General features: G+C 40.3%; 1 long non-coding RNA gene across 1 annotated transcript; it reads left to right on the forward strand.

The window, feature by feature from the left end:
- The first annotated feature begins 8,032 nt into the window (after nucleotides 1-8,032).
- On the forward strand, nucleotides 8,033-10,633 carry LOC120729610. Its single transcript, XR_005694959.1, has 3 exons — nucleotides 8,033-8,453; nucleotides 8,907-9,028; nucleotides 9,299-10,633. It is a non-coding gene; the product is annotated as an uncharacterized LOC120729610 (long non-coding RNA).
- Nucleotides 10,634-10,692: the final 59 nt, after the last annotated feature.

Below are 10,692 nucleotides of genomic sequence, written 5' to 3' on the forward strand. Positions count from 1 at the left end.
CAGGGCAGAGGACGCTCATTGGAGACAAACTGCACAGAATCGAGCTGGTTCCAGTGATCCTGCAGTAGTATGTATTTCATTTTTCCATGACATCACAGGCCCCCAAGGAGCCAGCTAATGCATTTGGTGGTTCAGGAAAGAGTGGAGAGGATGGATAAATCAGAGCAGAGCTCGATACTGAGTTCACACTCAGTGTTACGTCCCCACATGAAAACTAGGCAAAGAGGGTGGGGGACAGTAACAGTATTTAACACAAAATATATCTTTATTATAATCAGTTAACTCAATATTCATATAAACAGCAACAACAAAAAGAGACAGCAACGCTGCTTTAATGATAAATCAGACAGGCCAACCCAAAGAGATGGTGACCATGTCAACAAAGAAAACAACTATAAGGCTTCAACAGAAAAAGACAGCAACGCTGCTATTAGCAATAACTAGGCAGGCCAAACAAAATAATGGAGGCCACCGACACTTAAGGAAGACTACTGCTCAGTTAAGAACTACTCACAAAGAGCCACGCACGGTGGGGCTGGTCACACACAGCAGGCCTTTTCCACACCTAGACCAGTATGCCACACACTGCCCAGCACGGGGAGGGGGAGGGGGAGGGGGAGGGGGAGGGGGAGGGGGAGGGGGAGGGGAGGGGAGGGAAACCACCAGAAGCCTCTCCCACACCCACACTGCTCTCCTCCAGCTTATATCACCTCTGAGGGTAATTGGTGGTAAACGAGGGCAGATGAGCAGCAGGTGTGTCCTAAGGGAGAAGGCAGGGGCAGGGAGAGGAGGAGGCGGAGAAAAAAACCACACCCACACAAGGGCAGTTTCAGGAGGCCCAGCTAGGGCCGTAACACTCAGACAAATGTAAATCACCATTAAGTTATGGGTTGTTGAACCCCAGTGATAATGAACTTAAAGACAAAAAAAGAATCATTTTAAATTTCACAGACTTCATTCACAGCATAAAGTACGTAGATTGGCAAGCAGTGGAAATTATAACCTGACTTTAGGATAAAGTGAGCAGGATCGGGGCTGTGACGGATGGTTAACAAACTTAACTGACCATCTGACCACGTATATTTCAGCAACAGGGAAATGGTCTGTTGTCATTGTTTATGCACGATGACACCCTACACTTCATTTTTGGCTACATGTTATCTGACCATTTCTTCAACACTTCTCACAGAAGTCAGACTGCCTCCAGCATGAATATTCTGCAACATTAAATACTGTTTGACATCAACTGTATATAATAACATTGTGGCCAGCATATAAATATAAACAAAGATAATAAAAAGATATTCCATTTTCTCATTAGACCCAACTACGTTTTGCAAACACAGAAAACACCCCGTACAGGCCACTATAAAGAATGCAGATTTAAGGCACTTCAGGGGCGATTCCAGGATCAGAGCTTTGGGGGTGCTGAGTACCCAGAGAGCTGCCCAGCCAGGCAAAATAGACTTTACACGTCAGGTTGAGACTTCTTCCCTGTCTCTGTTAGTCCCTGCATCCTTAAATGTCTCCAGTTGTCCCAAGTTCTCTCTGACTGTCTCCTTGGTGCATTTAAACCCCTGTTCCTCCCTGTCCTCGTCGTCTGTTGTCTTCGTCTCTGTTATCAGTCATTATAATTTTACCATCTCTGTGCAAGACTGCAAATTCCTTTATTAAATCATAAGATTCTTAAATTCATCAAGTCTCTCTGTGCCTGGATCCTCGTTACAAAACATAACATCACTGTTTTTGTCACTGTACATTTTAACACAATTTAATCCCCAAATTTTGAAAAGTCTGTAACAAAACCATCAAATCTGATAAAGTTTATTTAAATGCTGCAAAAGAAGAATGGATTAGAATAAAAGAAATACATATCCTAACCTTAATTACTGCAGGAGAATAATGAATGATGCTCATGGTGAGTAAAAAGTAAACTGAGTGCATTTTTTGGACAGAGATTCAATTTTAATGAGTATGTATAATATAATACAGTTACATAAAAAATACTCCCAAAACAGAATAAATTATTACAAATAAATTATTACAAAATATTAATAAAAAAATATAAAAATGGAGGCAACTTGGCCTGTGGTAGAATGTATACAATGTATGAAAAAATCTTTACTGCAGACACTAACTTGACTAATTTAATAATACTAATTTTGTGTTGTAAGATTTATGAGTTTCATGTTTGGTAGAGTTTGACATTTTCTCAGGTGGTACACACTGTAAAAAGTTTGAGAAACACTGATAAGGTATGTGTGCTTTTGGAAAACATTTAAAGCTGCAGTACAGAATCTTTGAAACGAGCTAGCTTAAAACATTTTTAGAATATAAACAGAGCATCTGCTTCTCTTTACAGCTCCTCACTCCACCAGGGCTGTTTGGCACTTTCTGATGCGGCAGTGATACAGACAACTGGACGGTCCAAAAGTTGGCCTACCCATTACTGGCTGAGGTTTTAGTAAAGTTGTGGCTGAACCACATAAAAATATATCATGAATTTTAATCTCCTCAATCAATGATAATGTTATGTTGGAATGTTGTTAGAGGGTCAAAAATGTTTCAACCCAGTTTGTTTTGCAGATTCTGTACAGCAGCTTTAATATAGGGAGAACACAACTTCCTGATTGTGTGAGTAAAATCAGGTTTTTTCTCTTTGTCAGTTTAACAGTTTCTGTTTTGCCTGTCACTGTTCCCTGTCTGTTTTCTTACCTGGTTCTTCCTGACCTTGTACTTTCTCCTCACGTTCCCCTCTTTCCTCGCTCCCTCTTTGGACTCACAATCATACACAAATAGATTGTATTCAATTAGATGAAAAATTACATTAATATGAAAAAAAAATACTATTAAGATCACTAATGAAAAGTCCTCTCTCAGTGTACTTTCAACCAAAAGGCAAATAACCAAACCACATGAACATCTAATAAAAGATAAATATTGAAACACTCATCCAACATTATTCTTGATTGACGGATCATTTGATCTTACACTTTTACCTGAATGTGGCTCCTTTTTTTGAAAAAAAACTTCCTTATATCCATTATGAACCTGGCTGTCTCTCTGTACACGTACACACACACACACGCACACACACACACACACACGCACACACACACACACACACACACACACACACACACACACAACAGGAGTTATAAGGTTAATGGGCATCCAGTCAGTAGTCAGTTAGCTAGTTAGTATCCATTTCAAACAGGACAGTGGTAACAACAGTAGGCTACGGACAATTTAAAGTTTTAGATTTTAAATAGGCTATATACATTTCAAAGGGAGCAACAGGACGGTCAAATGTCGCTGATTTTACTACAGAGCAGGACGGATTGTAGGGTAGCAAACATTGTTGGAAAACACGTTTTCAACACAGCAGGTTACCTGGTGTAATGTTGAAGCACCCCCAAAAATGGGCTAAAATTGCCCCTGAGGCACTTCCACATCAGCTTTTCACACTTGAAAGAGAGGTCCATCTTTTATATACAGTTTATGGTCTTAATGCCACTCTGTGATTAGCTGTTTGTGGTTCTGCCATTAACAATGCCTGACTGATCAAAAGTTGTTTCAGTACAACATTTTAAAAACTTCACAGACAGAAACGAACAGAGTCAATCAGTTTTCTTGTAGAGGATTAAAAGCAGTATAAATATACTAATGAAATGTGAGTATATATCACTAAGTTGGTTGAGAAGTGAGCTTAGCAACACAACGGTTGACAGGTGTAGTGATTACTCGAGAAGAATCCAGATGTTAATAACCTGCAGATGTTTGTGACAGTTCCATGGCCAAATGTTCCCGGACCAGAGACCGTCAGATCAGTAAGCATTCAGATTACATTCAAATGAGAAGCATGTATTTCATTACCCCTACTCCTACTAGGCTCCTACTGTCTGCAGCTACCGTCTTGTTGAAATATATCTCTTTCATCCCATTCTGACTTCAGAATAGCAAGAAGAAGGATCATTTTCACTCATATTTACCCTCTTATTTCCAGTGGAATATTTGTTTGCTCCTCACCTTGGAGGCGTTTTTTTCTCTGATCATCTTTTTTTGTCTGGGTTAAAAAGCAGAGCACGAGGTTCTCTCCAAGACAAAAAGAAAAGCTCGGTGTGAGTCAGGCACATCATTTATCAGATGGCAGTGTAATGTATCCATTGCATTCCTCTGAAGAGGCAAAACACATCTTTCTGACCTAGAAAGATAATTCAGTATGACAGGAGATCAGCTCTCAGCCTCACATTCCTTTTAATGATGCAAATGTTTCTCAGTACTAGTGCACAGTATTAATATGTCATATAATACTAACCTACGAAGATGAGCAAAGTCCCTTGTTTTTTTTATCCTTGTACCTGCACTACAGAGTATTTTAGATTAGCTTTACATCTGTTTTTCAAAACAGAAAAATACAGTTGACACCAGGGCCGAGGAAAAAAATGACACACTCAAAAAATAAAAAAGACTTCTTCATGGTACAAATCTCATCTTGTCAAGGCTGTGAAACAGAGTGGAACCACATCTGATCTTCCCAGCTCAGGCAGCCATGAACAGATCAGACCTCTGCCATAGAGTGAGAAATCTGATTATGAGACTTGGGCTTGAATGGCTCCAGCTCAGGCTGTGAGCTCAACATATCCAGTAGTATCTGGGTCAAGACTTAAAGAAAATTCAAATACAGAAAGTTTGAATTCTGAAAACTGTGACAATATAAATCCAGAATATTAATAGAAGACCTGCTGTAGAGCTGTACTTGAATTTAACTTATCTTCGACATTAAATATTTCAATTAACCTAAAATTCAGAAACCCATACAGAACCCTCCAGCTTGTAGAGCTGGTCAGCAATGCCATGAATTTAGGTACCGTAATTGTATTTTGTATAATTTTTATAATTTAAAATCAGTAATGCCAAAAGTTCCACTGATAAATGAAGCCAACGCACTTGTTATTTAAACCTGCATTTTTGTACTTACCACCAGGGGTGACTCTCCAGGTTGGAAAATAATCTGTAATATATATCAGAAATCATCTATCCCCCCAGTAAGCATTTTCATTATATCAGGCTCTACTTTTCCAAATAAGGGTCAAACTATTCCTAAATACGTGGCTACATTGTGTTTCCAGGCTGTTACCATATAAGTGGTTACCATATAACAGGTTTCTTCCTGTTAAAAGGGAGTTTTTCCTTCCCACTGTTGCCAAAGTGCTTGCTCATGGGGAGGGGGAATCATCTGGGTTGGGTTTTTCTTTGTATATATTATTGTAGGGTCTACATTACAATATAAAGTCACTTGAGGCGACTGTTGGTGTGATTTGGCGCTGTATAAAAACATTGATTTGAAAATTGACGTGTGCAGTGCTCTCAGTTTCCTGGTCAGATTGAACTCTCACATCCAGTTAAAAGCAAAACAAACAGGAAGTTAATGACATCACCTTTAGTGTCATGGTGTAACTTATTAGAATCCAAATCAGAAAAATCTTTATTGTTCATCACAGAGCAGTGGAAATTTGTCTAAAACGTTGTAAACGTGGCTCTCGGTGTATGCAAATAAAACAGCAAAAATAAGGGCGTGAAACTTGCTGGTCATTGTTCGTGTAAACCAGGGGCAACGGTGGGCACGCGTGCCGGGGTTAACTGATGGCACGACCATAGCTAGACTGGCCATGCAGTGGTGATTTTTCGTTTTTACAGCCGATGATTTTTTTTGTCTAACGGTATAAACAATGAAAGGTGGTGGATTGGCCAGATGATGGCCAATGTGTAAAAATAACTCAGTTGTTTGGTGGTGGCTATGGCGGAGCTTCCACAAAAGCCAGCAGGTGGATGAGGGAAAGTGGAGACAGGAGGAGGTGAGACCGGAGGCGGCTGCTGGTCCGAGTGTCAGGTGAACTGAACTTCAGGTAAGAAGTTATGACCTGCAGTCTATCTGGGTCAGATTTAAACCAAGTTTAGGGGTAGTTTTTTTTCGTTGTGCTGACCTTTTACAGTCAGTTACAATAACTTGTACTGCGTTCTAGCTAGCACAACAGAGTTTATATACAGCTGGGTGGGTGCTATGATGTTACTGATAGTGAACTTTATTTTATTCATAAGGTTAGTTATGTCACGGCCCTGGGTTGGTGACCCAGTGTTTTGAGTTTCTTGTGTCTCTGAGTTTTTGTATTATGATCTTAGTTCTCTTTGTTGCCCCAGTTTATTCTTTAGTCTAGTGCCTTAGTTTGGCTTTCTTGTATTCTCTTTAGTTTTCTGAGTATTTAGTAGCTGCCCTCTGTTTCCTTGTTATTGTTCTCTGTGTTTCTTAGTTGCTCTGTCTCCCCTAGTCAAGTCTGTGTCTATGTTACATTTCCTGTTTTACTTTGAAGGTCTGTGTCCTCCGTGAATATATTGAGTTTCGCTTCCCTTGGGTCTCGTTATGTCTGATTTCTCCCAGCTGTGCTCCCCTTCTGTGTCTTATTGCCCTCGTTATTTCCCAGTGTATTTAAGCCCTGTGTTTCTCTGTGTCAGTGTTGTGATCCCCCTCATGCTCCCTGTGCCTCCCTGTGTGCGTTTTGTTAGATTCTTCTCAGTTTAGGTTTTGTAGCTGTTCTTTGTTCAGCAATAAAAGCTGCCATTTTGAGTTCAATCCCTTTTCTAGTGAGTTTGCGTTCGAGTCCAATTACTGCCTGCACACAGCCGAAACATGACAAGTTAGTAGAGTTGCCAACCGTCCAGTAAAAAACGAAATCGTCGCGTATTCAGAGAAAATACACAGTTTGTCCCGGACTTCAGCTAGAATGGAAAAAAGACGCAAAGCTGGAGTTATTCTGTCTTTACACTGCAGCTATTTCTCCCCCTCCCTCTCCTGTTGCTACTTCAATCATTAAAACTGATCTATGATCAGCTGATCGGCTTTTCTCTCTTGTTGGTTTATCTCCCACTTTCATGTTTAAGCTTGGTCAGCTGTTGTTAGAATTGATTTAATATTAATTTCTAGTATCAGCTGATGTTCACTGGAGCCACAGCTGTAAAGCTGCTGGTCATGATATCGGTTTGGATATGTGGTGAGAGGGAAACATGAAGATGAAACCAGGAGATGTCCTTACTGAATCATCAGAGCTGAACAGGTGATGAACAGTGAACATCACTGTCACAACAGCGTTTGTTTTCATCCAAAGGCTTTATGGCTTTCCCTATAATACCTGGTGGGCCGGTCTTTAGTCAAAGTGCCTAGGCCCATTTTTTTTGTCCCAGTCTGGGCACGACACACAGTGAATTAATCTGAGAAGGTGCATTAAAAAATAAATGGCCAGGCCAGCGGTGCACATCGCAAATTAGCTCGCATACACACATTAGTTGTGCTGCTTCTTAATGACGGTATCTTAGCTAACAACCCCAACTACCAGATTCAACTTGTAATTGGCTAAAAATAACTTACAGAATTCACAATGCGCTTTCAGGACTTCCAGGCGTATGGACCAATGTTTTCTTTTCTGATCAAACCAGAAAGCTTTAATGAGCAGCTGGATTTGTCTCGCATTAACTGGCTGAGTTAATGCCAGTTAATGTGACATCAAAATGCAGCTGATTGAAGTGAAAACCTCGACTCTGTGGGGGTCAAAGTTTGCAGAACTATGAACGCAGCTGGAATCCATAGCTGTGCGTGTTCATGGAGCTTGCATTTTCGCCTGCTGGACATCACTACCTGACAAGTTTAACTGTCTTCAGAACATTGCAAAGGCCTTATTGACAGTATTTGGCTCTACATATCTGTGTGAGCAGATTTTCTCTCACATGAGTGTCCTCAGGTAGCCGTCTGAATGCTGGACACTCGGAGACCTGTGTCTCTGAGTGGGAGAGGATAGATCACATTAACATGTGTATCTCTGTATTAACAAACATGCCATATTGGCCCAGTTTATTTTTCTTATCATTGTTGTGAGAAGACCATAAATAGCATTTGCATTTTCTGTTGTATTTCATTTGCTGTTCTTGTTATGGATAAAAAGTCTTTTTTTGTTTCAAAATAGCTGATAACAATTCACTGATAGCTGCCAACATCTGTGAACAAATATAATTCTATAAAGTTGTTCTATATAGTGTGTAACTGTTAATATAGAGCGTTATTAAATTTATTGCTAATACAATCATATAGCACATTGACTGCTGAGGAAATTTGAGATGGCACTCATCATCAGAAAGGTTGCCTACCCCTGGTGTAAACTGTGATGTTTGCACAGCCCAGTAATCGTTACGTTACATTGCAACAAAAATCTGCCCTAATTCTGCTGAATGTTTGGTCTTTTCCTGTTAGGATTGGGACAAGCTGTGGTGGAGCTGTTTTTCTTGTCTTTGTGCTTTCCGGTGGAGATGTGGGCGGACTCCTGCATAACCACCAATCACATTTCCTCAGGCTGGCTGTTACACACCTGCAGTCTGTTATCATTATCAAAACTGTGTACTTAAGGGTCAGTATTGTGCCAGAAAGAGATTTCTGTTCTCTTTTTTTTTTTTCTTTGTCTTTTACGTGTAATATCTTTGTTTATTTTGGTAAATGTACCTATTCTGCAAGTCTCATTATGACTCAGTGTTATTGTAGCTACATTATATTCAATCCAGTCCTTTGAGACTTTATAGCTGGATAAATAAAGGTTATATAAAAGTCATTTTGCCAAAAACTGATTGCAGCTTCTGCCTTGTGACAGGAATGTTGTTTGTGGCTCAAAAATACTTTTTATGATTCATGAGAGACATATTTGACATACGTATCACAGACTATAGGCCAACAAGTTATCTGCAGCAGTTTAAATATGACCAATCATTCTTTGGCAAATACTGGAAATCATTTTTTGGCTCTGGCTGTGGCGATGTCTTGTTTTTGTAAATACTCTGTCCTCTGCTTTGGCATTTGCCTGGTTTAGCTGTTTCCCCCATCAAGACAAAGTGGATATCAGTACTTACCTGCCAACCCACTCTCCACCGCTCACCACATGACTCACAGAAGTCAGACTGCCTGCCTCAGCCTTTAACTGTCACCTCTTAAGTAAGAATGCTCTTCAGTCACACTCTGAGCCTGCCAGTCACTGCTAATCATCATTAATTTAATTCACTTAATGTACAGAATTCACCTGCATGCATGCTCCTACTGCACATTCACCTAATGTATATATTATATATCATGTTCTTCCTTCCCCCCCCCTTTTGCACCAGCCGAGGAGCGTGTCAGGTTTCATTTCACTGTGTGTTATACTTGTATAACTATGCATGTGACAAATAAAGAACCTTGAACCTAAAACTCTCTCTCCTCTTCCAGGTTCCAGCAGTCCGCTGCCCTTTGCTATTAAACGTCTTCACTGTACATATACCAGCTCCATTTGTTTAAATAAACCATTTAGGCTTAACGTCAGTTGTTTGGGTCTGCTTTCTGGGTCCAGCCATTACCAGCCTGTGACATCTGCAGTAATCTCTCTCTGTGTATAGAAATCTTTGCTCCTGCAGCGATATACCACGGACCAGCCTGACTGCACATTTGTGCCTCCAAACCACCTGCACTGTGTGCGTGCCAAGTTACAGAAAGTGCGAGCACAAGTCACACTGGAAAGACACCAACACACACGCCATGATTGTAGCAAGTGTCAGATCAATTTCTTCTTTTTGTGCGTGTGCTCATTCTCGAGAAAACCAAGCTTAAACTGTGTGTGTCTGTTTTTTCAAACCCGCCAGGTAGGAACACAAAGTGAGTGTGCTTGAAGGCATTAGTACCAAAGTCTGATGGCTGGAAAGCACGCAGTTCCATGGAACAATTAATTCATCAGTGAAATATGAAATATTTCAGTCTGGACCAATAGAGGGCCAGACAGTCACATCCTTGCCTGTTGCTTTTTGTTAGGCGTGATATTTGAAAGTAATTGATGATTTTATACATGTTTCCAGCCGAATTTGAAAAATTTCTACAGTTTAAGATTTAATTTACAGCAGCTGCTATTTCTAGCCTTTTACCTCATTAACACCAGTTGACCATTTTTATCCCATCATCCATGTTGCAGCTAAGATACACCATCTGTTAGAGGTCAGCAGAGACTCTATGTTCTGGCTCCAGAGACCATAATGTGCCACAAGAGACTAAAACTATTCCCAGTGGAGACAGTGGACCGCTGTGGGGGTGGAGCAGGACAGATGAACCCCTCTACCCCTCTGAGTGTGAGATGCTGAAAGACACACGACTGAGTTTCTACATTTTTCAATGTTTGTCCATTTTGTGTGTTTTGTGCATTTTTAGCTCATATAATTAAGATGTTTGAAAAGCTCTGAAAAGCCTCTTTAAAAGAAAAACAGAGGATTTATTAATGCATAATATTTTATACAAGGACGGATACAAGTGTTTCACCTGAGAGCACAAATTGGGACTGTCATGTTGATGTATGCTGCTTGTATTAACTGGATTGTTTCAGGTTTATAGGTTGTACATGATTGTGTCCCTGCTCCGACTGAGGCTGGTGTTAGCCCGAAGGGCAAAATGACATGCTGCTGAATGTCATTTTTCACATCCTCGGATGAAAAATGCACAAACAAACATACCATAAAACATATTAATGTGACGCTCTTGAATGTCATTGTTGATGTGTGGCACTGTTTGGAGGGCGACTGTATCATCAGAAGGCAAATGTCATTACAATTAAAGCTTTTAGAGGGGGAATGGAAAAGGTC

Source organism: Simochromis diagramma, unplaced genomic scaffold, assembly GCF_900408965.1.
Source record: "Simochromis diagramma unplaced genomic scaffold, fSimDia1.1 OVJJ01000348.1, whole genome shotgun sequence".
In the NCBI taxonomy this organism is placed as follows: domain Eukaryota; kingdom Metazoa; phylum Chordata; class Actinopteri; order Cichliformes; family Cichlidae; genus Simochromis; species Simochromis diagramma.